Source organism: Sphaeramia orbicularis, chromosome 8 (assembly GCF_902148855.1).
Source record: "Sphaeramia orbicularis chromosome 8, fSphaOr1.1, whole genome shotgun sequence".
NCBI classification, from domain to species: domain Eukaryota; kingdom Metazoa; phylum Chordata; class Actinopteri; order Kurtiformes; family Apogonidae; genus Sphaeramia; species Sphaeramia orbicularis.
This window is the reverse complement of record NC_043964.1, coordinates 25,769,416-25,785,126: the sequence shown is the minus strand read 5'-3', so window position 1 is coordinate 25,785,126 and position 15,711 is coordinate 25,769,416. Positions and strand designations below refer to the sequence as shown.

General features: G+C 39.2%; 1 protein-coding gene across 1 annotated transcript in view; it reads right to left on the bottom strand.

The window, feature by feature from the left end:
• The window catches only part of LOC115423903 (RNA binding protein fox-1 homolog 3-like), a 716,495-nt gene extending 707,402 nt beyond the window's left edge, over positions 1 to 9,093 (bottom strand). The window contains exon 1 of the mRNA XM_030140918.1: positions 8,966 to 9,093. The gene's annotated coding sequence lies outside the window, so the exon portion shown is untranslated. The remainder of the gene's footprint in view (positions 1 to 8,965) is intronic.
• Between the last annotated feature and the right edge of the window lie 6,618 nt (positions 9,094 to 15,711).

The following is a 15,711-nucleotide window of genomic DNA, read 5'->3' as shown; positions in this document are numbered from 1 at the left end:
ATATTTGATAAACATGTCCAATTCTTTATAATCATGCAGGTATTTTCCACTGTAACCAAAATTAATGCACCAACTCAAGATATTCACTTTTAAGTACAGGAATATCATGCAAGATAACCTTCTAGAGGGGCACAATTAGAGCAGAGATGCATTTTTACATGTTCAAAGACATCATTAAATCGGGTTTTGTGCAAAATCTCACTCTATATCAAGGACTATACTGTATATTGATCAGGATACAAGATTTCGCTAGCCCTCAAGGTGCAAATTAATGTTCAAGGTGCAATATCATGTTTTTAAGATGCAATACTCTGTGCTATGTTCCAGTTTCTTATGAGTCTTGTGTGTATATATTTTACCTATCTATGCATATAACTAAGTGTTACAGTGTGAACATTTCTTTCTTTTTTTCTTCGAGTCAAGAGTAACACAGAAATTCCAATGTACTTACACTGTAATGTAGCTGCAAAAATGGAAATAAACTCTTACCTTCACTTAATTTATCAACTCACTTCTATATTAATCCTAATCTTCTGATAAAATATGATAGTGGACATTTAGTTTGCATTAGTATTAGTGGCTGTGCTGTTAATTTACTGCATCTCTACATGTGTTTTGACTTTAAAAAAAGTAATATTTCAACACATATGAACCTGACTATGAATACGACTGAGGACATAACAGGATTTCTATTTCATGTACACCTATACCTATACCTGCAAATACCCAACTGAATTTAGAAAGCAACAGAATAAATCAGGTCATGACTAACACAAGGAAAGATAAAAACAATGTGGACCAACTTTAGCTAGCAGCTAATACTTATTTAAAGTAAACCATCACTCCAGTTTGTTCTTTAGCTTTTATTTTATTAATGTTGGTTTTTTACTGTTTATAACTAGACATTGTATTTTATTTATTTGTAGGTTTGTTGTATCTATGTCTATGCTGCTCTCTTGACCTGGTCACGTTTGGGAAAAAAAAACCTGTGGACATCTAATGATTTGTAATTATTGTGGAGATCATCTGGGATCTTAATCACATGTGAATCAACCAAGTTTTGTCATTTGCAAAGTCAAAAATCTACCATAAATGACCTGCCAGATTTCAGCAAACACAGCGGTCTGAGGCTAATATTACTCATTAGTGATTTTGTTGGATATGCAACATTTTCTCTTGCCTCAACTCTACTTATTTCCTGGTCGACTACTTTTGAGGCGGCGCTGGTGATGATAAATTATAGTTTTAGTGTTTCGGATGGAAACTGAGGAGGCACATGTTGCGATATAGTGTGGATATTCACTGAAAGAACATAATGAAATCCATCAGAACAGCCACAGCCCAGTAGGTGATGAGATGGATGACACAATGACAGATATATTTTTCCTACTTTTCTACAGCTATCTTTAAGTAGTGAGCAAGGTAATAATGTCAGTAAATTTCACAACATTTTGACACATGAAACACTGACTGAGGTTAATTTCTAACTCAGCAGAGGTCAACAGGTGAATAGACCTTAAACTACATCATCACATGTGTGAAACTGAGGTTTCAGCAACAAATGCGAACTATTGAAATAAACCAACAGCACCAAGAAAAGAAAGTGAGGATCTGTTTGACACATGGTCTCGACTCATTACAACAAGAAATAGTAGCAATAAATTAAATTTAAAGATCGTTGTATCAAAATTCAAGGACGTTGTGCTTTTGTTTTTTTCAATATGACATAAAAATAGGCTTACTTACTTTTTTGAATCTTGCAGTCAATGTCAATGATTAATGGCAACATTAGTTGATATGCTTTATTATTTTTTGTGCTAAGTAAAATGTTAAATGCAAAAATGTCTCGTGCATTTTTTACTCACTTCGGAGAAGGGTGCCATTGTAGTAATTTTCCATTGCTGATTTTAGTGAGAATGAACATCTTTTGAATTCTGACCTAAAATAAATAGTGAAAAATAATATGACCTTTTATAACATGAAGTGCAAATAATATGCTCACCTTGATACTGAAAGGTTAACTCACAAAGCAGAGATTCTAACAGCACTGGTTTGGAGTCACTCACAGTTCCTCTCAGGATTAAAAAAAAAATGGATATCACATGTTTTACCCCCAAAAAGACGACTTTGCTGGGGGTAACTCTGGGAGTGTGTCTTAGTTTATTTGACAATATAACTGAGATAAGTGCAATCGCTGTGATTTGTTTCAGACTTGAGGAATTTATAGTATTAACACTGCAAAATGGAGCCATAAACCTGAAACTGAGGCACCAAAAAGTACAAAAACCTGTACTATAGGAAGTACGCCGTCACGCCACCACCGCTTAAGTGCTCCACCGAACATTAATCATCACGATAAGACAATTAAACAGCAATTATGTGAGGACCCTTCCTCATCGGGAGCGTCTCGACTCTTACATCAGCTGTCGAAGCCCGAGGATGTGATCGACAGTCACACCCACACACTTGTGCACACACACTTAGTTGCAGAACAGATCAAGTACGTCTAGAGAGCTCTATGGAGAGGCCGGTTTTCCTCATTAGGCCTCGTGTGCACCGCTCTCCAAAAAAATCCCCCAAAACCTCACTACTCTAATCACTGTCACCAGACCTCGGCTGAAAAACAGATAATTAATGTTGGGCCTTGCCTCAGTCGTTTCCATGCTAAACAGGCCTGTGTACATATGTGTGCGCATGTGTGTGGGCGTCAGCATGTTTGTCTATTTGGAGTCTGTGGATGTGGGAGGCCAATGCCCCCCCCAATCCTACCCCCCCTGGGAACGGGGATGCTCATGCCATCCACAACAATGAGTTCTCTCAGGCTCACATTTGCTCTCAGAAGAACAACTGAACAGAAGATAATGCAAACATTTATGGAAGAAAACACCCCGCTGCTGTATATTGCATGTACATTACACATTAAAACCACACTTATAAATGAAGCTTTGCAGCGTCTCCGTCTTTGCGTCCTCCTGCTCTAGGACTGCCCTTTTATTTCTCCTTCATCCATTTATTAAATGAAATGGACCTCTTAATCGCACGCTTTGGAGAGCAGATTTATTTATGTTCTTTTTTCCCGTCCTAAAGGCAGTTATTAATATCATAAATATTTGATGATACTTTGTGTGACCCTGTGGAGAATGACACTGAGAGGTAATGAAGGTTAACGCTGGGGGTGCAGGCTGATTAAATGGTGACCAAGTGGCAAAAGTCCATACAGGGACGCCATAAAACCATGGTTTTCACAACATTTTCAGCCACCATATTTCCTATAGTACATATATTTGCAATTTTTGGTGTCTTGGTTTTAGGTTTATGGCTCCATTTTGCAGTTTTAATACCTTAAATTCCTCCAGTTGGAAACAAACCATAGTTTATACACATTCCCAAAGTTACCACTAGCAAAGCCTTCTTTTTGGTAAAAAATGTGTTATCAGGTCCATTTTTTAAAAAAAAAAATCCTGAGATACCAGTGATGTTAGAATCTGTGTTTTGTGAGTTAAAGCCATAGTTTTCACAACATTTTCCGCCACCGTACTCTGTACAGAATCCATTTTTTTGTACTTTTTGATGCCATCTATCCATGCAGATCACTTCAGTTTCATGGTTATAGTTCTATTTTGTAAAAGAGGGGAGACTGGGCACAGTTAAATTCCCTTAAATTTTTCCAACCAAAAAAAAACCAAAATAAAACAAACAGTGATTGTATTCATCACCGCTATATTATTTAAAAAAAAAAAAAAAGAGACACATTTTTTAAGTTACTAGCAGCAAAGTTGTCTTTTTGGAGGGGTAAAAGTGTGACATCAGGTGTTTTTTTTGTTGTTATTTTATCCTGAGATGAACTGTACACAACTCTAAACCCTTGCTGTTAGAATGTGTGTTTTGTGAGTTAAAAATAGAAATGACTAATATGTGAAACCAGACGTCAGACAGTTCACACGAGGTGAAAACAGCTGGTGATACTGTAACAGTGGAGAGTCTGTATTAAATCAATATCTGCAACCTGTGCATATTTTATCAAACTACTTAAACGCACTGTTTCAGCTTAAATGTCAATATCACAACATAGTAAATGGGTTATTTATTCCAGAATGGTTGAACTGGATAAATCGCCTGTAGCTCAGCTTTTATTGACGATTTAGTTTTTTCTGTAAATTATGTTTCATCTCTTTTAGTTGCACCCTGTTTCTTCGTGTTTTCTCATTTGCGGACAATAAAGTTCAAACAGTGTGGTTAATTTTAGGAAAATCAAAAAAATAATCAACCTCGGTTTCAACTGTTTAACAAAAACGGGCCAAAATGCTGTGGATCAACATTATTAAATGCACATATGTTCTATTTCTTTAATAAAGGTAGAACATTGGTGAATAATTTTACAATGCTTTCGATGCTGTGCTTCTACATTAGCCTTGTTTACTTAGCTAATTGATGCAAAATACAAACTGTTAGCACAGGTTTCCCAAATATGTGAGTTTACTGAAATGTAAAACCAACAAAAAGTGGAAAATTGGGTATTTGTGTAGTTGGACGTCAGATGCAAACTTTACTCTTTAAGGTTTAACCCTAAAAAACATTTTCCATCCATATTTAACCTTTTCTAAGTAATTTATCATCATTTATTCAAATATTATCCTATGCATGTTGCATTTTTCAGTGTAAATCATGTATTTTCCTGTATTTAATTTACTGATCATGTAGATGTTCATTAAAGTTCAGAGTAAATTCAAAGGTTATTATATCAAAACAGAAACAACTGAAGAAAAACTGACTTTCTCAGTGAAATAGATTATTAACTGAACATAAATGTCTCCATCCACTGTCACTGATCCAACTCCATGGATTTTACTGGTGTATCAATGTTGTAGAAGAGGACGGTGTTCCCACGTTCACTACAGAGCCTCTGAGCGTCCAAATGGGTCATATCTAATGACCATGAAAACATGAAAAACTGCATTTTACACCAATTATTTACATGTATTTAAAGAATTAGTGGATCAACAGGTATTAAACATTTTAGATCAGTAGATGCTTTTGGTCTTTGAGGGTTAAAGGTTAAATTTGGACAATTAATTATCCATTTTATTAATTTTTGAGGGTTTGGACTTATTTGCTATCGTCAAAATACTGTCGTTTTGATGGTTTTGAACTAATGCATTTAGTTTATCTATTGAGAAATCACCAGGAGGTGAATAAAAATTGGTTCTATCTCATAGTTGAGTAATCTGGACAATTATTTACTCATTTATATAATTATTAATGGTTTGGTTTGTTTAACAGGACAGCTCACCTGTTGTTAACGATGAGATTTGCATATTTTCTGATATTTCTGGAAAAATACAACAGTTAAAACAACTAAATGCAGCAATGCCCCCAACTGGTAACTGGTCGTCAATATATTGACAGATCTGTAAATCAATTTGGAAGATTAATTCCTCATTTAAACTAATTTTATTGGTTCAGATTGTTGAAAATGGAAAAAAAGTCATCTAACTTCATGATGGTGTGACTGTCATTTTTTCTAATGTTTTAGAGAAAATGCAATGAGTTGATTTGAGGTGGAAGCTTCCAGATGATGGAACCATTGGTTAAAAGGTTAAAATCAGCTTCACCTCCAACGGCTAACTGGTCGTCGATGTATTGACTGCTCCGTTGATTTTTTCGGATGATTAATCACTCATTTACATTTAAAGAGCTGCACCAGATAACAGGCTGAGGTCGTCTGGTGGAATTCAAGACATTTAATGGACGTTTTTCAGCTGTTTGTGTGGGTTGATGAATGGAGGAACTAATCAGGGGTTTTATTGATAACTTCCTACCAATCTGACCTCCAGTGATACAATTATTAGTCAGTGCATTGGTTAATCATTAATCATTAGGTCATTTTCAGCAGTTTGGGGTTGTTGGCTGGAGGAAATATAATTAATGTCATCACTCAGGATGTTCAGTAAAAAAAAAAAAAAAAAACTAAACATGGAAATCAACATGAAACTACAAACCAAACAGCAGCAAACAGGCCTGTTTTTAGCACATCAGTAAAACAAAAAGTAAACATACATGTCGTCTGAACCCGTATGTTAAATCTGCCGTTTTTGCGCCTGCACCAATTATCATTTCCTTCACAAAGGGTTTGAGGAGAGGCTATCCTTCGCTGTCTTTCTCGACAAGTCAATCCAGCGTTTTTGGCTTTCCACCAAAAGAAAAAAAAATATCTTCAATATTTGCAACACATGTCCTTCATCTGTGAATTGTGGCATTCATGAGCAGTGAATAGACTGTGTGTTCCTTTGTCTCCGAATGCCAACCAAAGCAAATAGCCCCACAAAGCACCAATTACAAGCCTCAACTTTCTGTCTCTGCACCGCGACACAAAGTGGAGCCTGAAAAACATATGATGGGTTTGCAATTGTAATCAGCATCATTTAAATGGTAACAAGTTGGCAAATTAGTGAATTCCATCACTCATTTATTCAAGATGTGCAATTACTGGCATCCAATACCCTGAAGTCAGGTGGAGATTTTTCCTGAAAATGAAAGTGAAGACACAGGAGGAGCAGAAATTGGCCCCCCTCCCTCCAGTGGAAATAATTTAATCAGCAAAGTGTCTGAATATTTAAAGACTGATATACAACATTTATTGACTTGCCATGTGTGTCTTTTTCTTTATGCATTTATACTTCAACGGGATGATTTGAAGCCGACATATATAATTTGACCTTGTCAGAAGCTGATCTCCTTCCCCCCACGTTTCCTTGTGCGTGCTGTGTAATTGAGCCTTCAGGGAGAGTGGAAAGACTATCTAGCCCTCGCCTTGTACGGATCTGTATTGATGATCGGGACTGGTTACGAACCATCTAATCAATAAGTGCAGATACAGGAGCTGATAGTAATAAATATAGGATGACAGTAAGTTATCTCGCCTTCACGAGTGGGGTTTAATAACTGTCGAGATCACAAACTCACATTAACTGCAGCTCTGGGCTATTTCTATGAAAGGATGTGTAATTAAATATGTTTCCTAGCATAAAAAGCCTATTACAATTACAATCCCTTGAATAAAATGCAAAAAAAAAAGAAAAATAAAACGTGTTGAAGATAAATGCAAATCGACTTTCAGTGACCAAGTCAGAAGCAGACATTGCATGAATTTTCTATGAAAGCCACAGGCAAATCCAAAATGAAAGTTGCGTTAATTGAGAGAGTTAAAATTACTTTTTTTGTGATGTAGTCTTTGTGATCTCGGCGTTGTGGCTTTGATGGTAGTTACAGGTGATGCAGCGGGGTCGGTTTCTTATGTAGGACACTAAATCTCTTCCAGCCTCTTCTGATAATCCCTGCATGGGAAAAAGGGGGCGACTCCAGAGCAGGAGAGCAGAGATAATTGTCTTGTTTACCTTGATTTAACGTTGTGTGTCTGTCAGCACTGAACCACGAGGGTTTAGTGGATTCGTGAAGGCCAGACTCAAGAGGAGGAGGAGGAGGAGGAGTAGTTTCTGGCTTTTCATTCACTTTCGCTGACATGAGGCATCGTTGGGCCTCAGAGTCACTTCCTAACACTCAAAACCTGCCCCGTATTTAAGGCAAAACTGGAACGAAACGACCCGAAGCAGCCAGGAGGCTCGTGTTCCAAACGAAAGCGATAAAAAAGCGACGACTCGGAGACGTACAAACAAGTAAAGGAGTAATCTGAAATCAATTTAAGGCATACAAACAGGTGCTGTGGTGCATGTGATCCATGTTAAATCACATCATAAAAATGCAAATTCACTACTCCTCACTCCAGGAGTTTAGACTACAACCACAAATCTAATATACTGCAGGATGTTTAACGTATATGTCTTTTCATTTTCCACATTTGCTCGAAGGATTGTCAAAGCGAAGTGAGGCGCCGCTGCACAATATCCCAGGCCTTACAAATGTAATATAACCTGGATTGCAATGGGCCGGTGTGATGCAGCTGTGGCATTAGGGGCCAATGGGAGCTCTTTAAATGAGAGAGTGGCCGTAAACACCACGTCTACTTTCTCCTCTCGCCAGCATTACTAGCGGAGCTGATGACAAGTGCAGAGCAGCCCTCTAGTGCCTTTAATACAGCGAGAGCATTCTCAGGGGGAAATGCAATCTGTGTCCTCTGCACAGATCCACTGTCTGCACTTCCCCGCATGTGAGTCGCTATCATATTATACTCCCCGCTCTCGAAATGGGAGAAGGAAATAGGAAATCGCCTCGGCCAGAGATGAACCAGGAACATAATCAAAAAATAGTGTGGCGCAAACGGCGCAGATCAGCCCGGCGTGCAGACCTCCCCTGGCTGAGCGCTAAACAATAAGCAGAGCTCGGGATTCTTGTGCCGCCGAGAAGAAAGTACGCCCCCTTTTTTCACCCCGGAGGCATCTATTGGCTTATAGCAGCTTATACGTTTAAGATGGGAGATAAGAACAGGGACGCTTCCCTCATGTGGTGATCCTGCACGCCTATATTGGCAATAAAAACAGCAGACAAAAGAAGCTGACAACATGAGGCGGAGTGTGTGAAACATTATTCAGTTGACCTTGCATATAGCCAGGGTGATTTTTCTTCTGAGCCAAACAAAGAAACATAAAAATGCATTGTTGACTTGAGGCAAAAACCATTAGTGAGAGAGGAATTGCAAAGTACAGTAAGAGCAACACTTTTTTTTTTTTTTCCAGCGGGTTGTTTTTGTTTGACTGCAATAAATAATAAAACAAGAAAGGACAGAGCTCAAACAGCAGACATAAAGAAACACTGCAAACACAAGCCTGCACTACTACTTCTTGGACTGTTGACTGGAAAAGACAAAGACACTTGAGCTGTGGATGGATGTGCAGAGTCAAGTCAGTGCTGAAGTGGATGCAGAGTCGAACACGTGTGAGTGTTTGTGTGCGAGTCGAGGTGTGTGATAGCGTTAAGCCTGAGTGAGAGGTGAAAGGACTGCTGTACTCACAGTTGTGCTCTTGTTTCCCTGTGGTCTGTCGGCGTGTCAGAGTTTCATCCTCTCAGCGTCTCTCCCCGGGCTGGGCTTCCTCTTCCTCTTCTGACCAAAAGGTGTGAGGAGGAGGAGGAGGAGGAGGAGGAGGGGATGCACAGATAGAACGCAAAGGAATGAAAACCAGAGAGAGAGAGAGACAGAGAGAGAGAGAGAGAGAGAGAGAGAAGAGGGAGGAGAGAGAGTGAGTGAGATTGCTGTGGAGGGAGGGAGGGCGAGCGGTGGCCTGCGATTGGCCTGTCGGTCCGGGAGAGGGAGCGTCGGTCTCGGCGGTGTCAGGGCGGCGGGCTGCCTGCACCCCAGTCGCTTCGCCAGCGTCTTCCGATCTAAACGCCTCAAGAGTCGGTCGCGCGGAATTCAGCTGCGCACACACTCGCCGGCTGCCTCACGACTCACACACTCTGCATCCACATCACACAGAAAGAGAGAGAGGAGGAAGAAGAAGAGGAGGAGGAGGAGGAGGAGGAGGGATGATAGAGTGAGGCAGACAGATTCAGAGGGCCGATGACAGCTTCAAGCTGAAGCTTCTCCTTGGCTCCTCATCAATGACAGGTACTGAGGAACAAGAGACAGAGGGAGCCCCCCCTTGCCCCCCCCCGCTACCACCACCACCACCACCTCCATCCACCCCCCACCCCCATTCACTCACACATTCATGTACACACAAATCACTCCTCCACATCCAACCACCGGTGCCCTCCCCTCCCCATCTCAATTACCATAGCCACAGCAGATGTATTGAGCTTGTCAGCTCTCAACCAAGGCTGTGCAGGAGATGTGGGCTAACTTATCTCATCTAATTTAACCCAGTTATAATCAGACAGCACGCTGGAGCTCATTTATGCACATCTGACCAGGCTGGATGCAGGGGTTTGAAGGTCCGGCTGTGAGTGCAGACAAGCTGATATCTATGGTGTCATGGTTAAAAAGTCACATCCCTTCACAAAAGCATGGGTGAGGGGAAAATTTGCATTTCAAACATTTCAGAAAAGTTCCACAAATAAACTCTCCTGGTTGTTAAACTAAGAGCATTTGTGAACTTCAAAGTCCAAACCAAGGCTCAGGTCTTGGTCTGAGTCATCAGTTGATCTATGGTCTTACCTTCACCTTTGGTCTGAGGTGTGGGTTGCAATCGAAAGAACACAAAACAAGCTTTAGAAACGAGGTTCTGGTGTAAGGGGAGGAGTCTGGACGTCCAGGAGGAGTTAGAGTATAGTTACTGCTCCTCCACATCCAGAAGAACCGAGAGGAGACTCCAAACCCCAGGAGATACACACCAGGATAAGTGGAAGAAGATGGATGGATGGATGGATGATTGACAATATGGGTGGATGGATGGATGATTGTCTACATGGATGGATGGATGGATGGTTGACAACATGGGTGGATGGATGGATGGATGATTTTCTACATGGATGGATGGATGGATGGACGGACGGACGGACAGACGGATGATTGTCTACATGGATGGATGATTGACAACATGGGTGGTTGGATGGATGATTATCTACATGGATGGATGGATGGATGGACGGATGATTGTCTACATGGATGGATAGATGGACGGATGGATGGATGATTGATTACATGGATGGATGAATGGATGGATGGATGATTGACTACATGGATGGATGGATGGATGATTGTCTACATGGATGGATGGATGATAGACTAGATGGATGGATGGATGGATGATTGTATACATGGATGGATGGATGGATGGATGATAGACTACATGGAGGGATGGATAGTCAAATCTTGCCTTTATAATAGAGTTCTGGAACCACTTTCTGGAATCTTCTCAATGGAATGGATTTCCCATCTTTCTTGTGTCGTTCCATCTTCAGTTTCAGATGTTTTCCTTGTGTAAGTTCCTGTAATGGATCACAAAGTAAAATGTCAAAGGTATTTCATCTGTTCATCATCTGTTTTCATCATTCTGCTAATACTCCTTTGCTCATAAGTAATGTGTACTTATTTCTACACCTTGGTATTTCTGTTTGTACTTGTCTTCTTCTCCCATTGCTGCTGTTTATTAATTGAATTCTGTACTCTGATATGTGCTATTATCTGTGTATGTTGTGACTGATATGGGGGTGTTATGCTTTGGTCAAATTGCAGATCTACTGTGAATAGGGTAGGGGGTGGGGTGGGGTAGGGGGGCAGACTCAGACAAACTATAATTAGCTCATGTCAGGTCACAGAGAAGCAGCCTGAAGGCTCAGATTAAAGGCATTTGCATAAAAAACAAACACAACCAAAAAAAACTGAAAGGAAAACAGCTCAGCTAACAGACTATTGCAGACTGTCAACAACATAAGGGTGCGACCCAGTTCCATTGATTACGTTTAACTGTGATTCATAACACTGTCGATATCATTTGACTAATTCCGGCGAGCCTACACCCTCAAAAAAACAGATTCAGTCCGGAGAAGAAGCACGGCCGAGGATATTAGGCCTGACGTCTCTGCAGCCAACGCCCAGTTTGCAGGCGAATGTCAAGCTCCAGTATTTTTTCCCTCATTAACCATCGCGCCCGGTCAACATCGGACCGGCTCCAATCGGCTCCACACAAAGTCCCAGGAATCCTATCTCCGTCCTCTTCACTCCACCAAATTCAATTAAAAAGAGAAATTGGCAATTAGATCACTGTTATGATCCTGTAACAATGATCTAATCTGTAATTCATTGGCTGGTGTTCCCCTGGGTTTTGGGAGGGGGGGGGGGGCTGCTTGATGGAGTGGCTCAGAGACTCCTTGGCATTCACCTCAACAGGGGGGGCGCACAAGGGCACGGGTAGAGCTGGGGGGTCTGGCCTGGCCCGCGGCAAGAACACAAGCTGCAACACCCCCTCGTTTGTTGTGTTTTCATATGTATGAGGTGGGTTTTACAGGTTGTAATATATGTGCAGGCATGAACGGGGACACGCCGCTGTAGAAACATGAAGAAATGTACACAAACAGCACCTCCTCTCACACAGGAGGAGCAGGTTTACTCCATAATTGAATTAAGTCAATTCCATTTGGTTAATGAAGGCGTAGCGGGGGAGGAGGGGGGAGCGCTGGCCTTTCAGGGGCTTCAGGCTAACAGTCACATTGAAACATGTGTAGAGGAGGTGGAGGATGGAGGGTGGGGTCGGGGTCTATATACTAGAACCAGCAGAGACCCCTGGATGGTCCCCTTCAGGAGACCCGACCCTCATTAGACCGGCTTCACAAGTGTACCAGGATCTCAACATGTAGATTTATGTTATAGAACACAGGTGTCAAACATGCGGCCCGGGGGCCAAATCCAGCCCGCCAAAGGGTCCAGTCCGGCCCTTGGGATGAATTTGTGAAATGCAAAAATTACTCTAAGATATTAACAATCCTTTTAGTTCAGGTTCCACATTCAGACCAATTCAATCTCAAGTGGGCAGGATTCAGTAAAATACTATCATAATAACATATAAATAATGACAACTCCAAATTTTTCTATTTGTAAATGTAAATATTTTCATGTATTTACACGAAAACAAAGTATAATTTTGCAAAAAATATGAATAACCTGAACAAATATGAACAACCTGAAATGTCTTAAGAGAAGTAAGTACAATTTTTACTAATATTCTGCCTGTTACTCATGTTTTGTGTGTTTGTAGATCCACTGTGATCTGTAAGTTATAATATAAATGTGTAAATGATAAACTGAAGCATAATGCTGTTAAAATTACACTTATTTTTTCAGTTTGTTCATGTTATTCCCATCTTTTGAAAGGATGGTTTGTAGATGTAAACCTTTTCATAATATAAATTTACTTTTTTCGCTCTAAAACAGAGAAAAGTTTGGAGTTGAAATTATTTATATATTATTATGTTCTTATTTTACTGGTTCGGCCCACTTCAGATCAAATTAAGCTGAATGTGGCCCCTGAACTAAAATGAGTTTGACACCCCTGTTATAGAATATACAGCTCTGGAAAAAAAAAACTAAGAAACCACTCCTTTTTTTTCCTGAAATCAGCATCTCTACATGTATGACAACCATTCCATCCCAGTGTTTGTTGAATTCCAACACAAGCACACCTCCTTCCACTTGAATAATCACCTGAACCACATCTTATTTAACAATGACAAGTATAAAAAACACTGCTGTGGTCATCATCTTGCAATAGGACTGACTGGATGGTAAGAGCAGTGACAGTGGTAGCTCAACAGTAATTGGAATCAAAAAATAACTGTTGACAATGCTTCATGCCACACAGCTATGTCAATCAAGTGTGGATGAAGGACCATCAGATCAAGACCCTGTCATGGCCAATCCAATCTCCAGACCTGAACCCCATTGAAAACCTCTGGAATATGATCAACAGGAAGATTGATGGTCACAAGCCATCAAACAGAGCTGAGCTGCTTGAATTTTTTTTGCACCAGTAGTGGCATAAAGTCACCCAACAGCAATGTGAAAGAATGGTGAAGAGACAAGACATATGAAAATCAGGGTTATTCCACCAAATATCGATTTTGCCTGCTTTATTCATTCATAAAGTCCAGTTTCAGTTTCCTCAAGTCAAATTTGCATTTGTATTTTTTTTTTTTTTTTCAGTTCTTTGTCAGTGACTTTAGGGTTTGGTTTCATTTTTATTATCCTTTAAAGTTTACATCCAGAGTGTCTTTTTGTCTGGTTCAATGAGCTGTTGTATGTCCACTCTACGGTCACACATCCGTTAGTGAGTTTCAATTTCTTTATCACATATATCATCAGGGAAAAACAACGAAAAAACACTGAGATAAAATGAATCTCAAATGAACTACAACCAGATCTTGAGCAAATGCCACTAAAAATCCATCAGTTAATAGCATGTTGAAAATCATGAATTGAAAGTTTTCTGTTTAAACAGATTCACTGGGGAAAAAAAAAAAAAACATACAAGAAACTGTCCACATGGTAACAAGTAAACCACTTCCCTTCATTACTATTAGATGCATTTGAATTTATTTTATTTCACAATGTTTTGAATCAGTTGCCTGCAGGCTGGAGGATGTGAAACATTACTTATTATGACATTTGAAAAAAAAAAAAATAGGCCAAATATAACCAAAATATGCTAAAATGCAAAAAATTTACTAAAAACACAAACACATGCACTAAAATACACTAAACTATGCCAAAATATACAAAAAATGCTAAAATAGACTAAAATACATTGAAAAAAAAAATGCACAGAAATACATTAAAAATATGGTAAATACACAATCAGGGTATCTGTGGGTTTGATGATACTAAATTTATGACTGTTTACGTTACCATAAAAGGATCAATAACAATTACGCATATTTTTAAGACCTTTAAGTATCCAAACTGAACAGAGCTGCACCTTTAACTGAACCTCTGTCTGTTTGAAATAATCACAACTACATGAAATAATTCAGATTATTTCACATAATCATGATAATCGTGTCCATTCACCTGTACATCTACAGAAATAACACATAACCATTAATTCCACATCATTTAATGCCCTTTAATAGCATCTCATTTCATCTCCTTCTTCTTCTGCTGTGAGTTCAATGCAGTTTATATTGATTTTACACCTTTTGTTGAATATTTCAGCAATGGGTTTTATATATTTAAATCATGTCATATCTGTCATTTCCCATTTTTCTTAACAAAAGGCGGGTAGAAACACTATATTGAATTCACTTCTTCTTCATCAGGTGCATAATAAACCTACTGTTGGACTTAAACTACAGCTGTGGCATTAAGCTAAGAAGCAATTACTCTGACAATTAATCCTCAAGTCTAATTTCGGTATCATGGCAGCTCTAAGCCTGCTCATATTTTGGATACAGGGATGCTGTAGTATTTTTTGTCCTATTCTTACATTAAAACAGTGGACATTATGAACAGAATGAAATTAATAATATGTGCATTCTCCTTAATAACCAAGAAAATCACAGCATTGTCCAAAATGTGACCATTTCACCAAATTGTGCCACACAAAATACAATTTAAAAAAATCATAATGCACAGACTTCAGGCCAGTTTAATAAGTTTCTGTTTTACTGTTTGGGAAACTGTGTTGACATGATTTTTTTAAAATTGAAACAACAATATAAGCACCCATCAGTGACTCCTTTTGTATGATTCTGCCATGTCTTTGTCTTATATCAATATCTTTTTTTCTGCTTTTTTGTACATCAAACCACTTCAGCTGGATATTTTCCATATAATGCATGTTGGAAGGATGTGACATTGGGGTCCAATCCAGGTAACACGTGGACATATTTGGTGTTCAACAGTCTCTGTCATGTAAGAAGAGTAACTTATATGCATGTATTATACATTTATGAGTAGGTATTTACAAGCACTTTAACATTATGTACAACAAAATTCGGGGAGATAAAATTTTTAGGTGAAAAATGTCAAATTACTGCTCAGTAAGGTGGACCTGAAACAGACATAAATTTTTTAAGCTTTACGCAAATATTCAAAACATGTGGTTCTCAACAGAAATTGATGGCAAGTAGGACAAAACCTTTTCGATATTATGTTCAGCTATGCTAAAAATAAATTTTGGAGCGAAATATTGAAAAGTCTCTGTTTTACTGACATGAGAATGTGGTAACACATGGACAGGTTGCAATAGTAGCACGTGGATGACTCTTTACCATTGTATGCATCACCCAAAACGTACCAAAAGATCACTACTTTTCTGAAAGTTT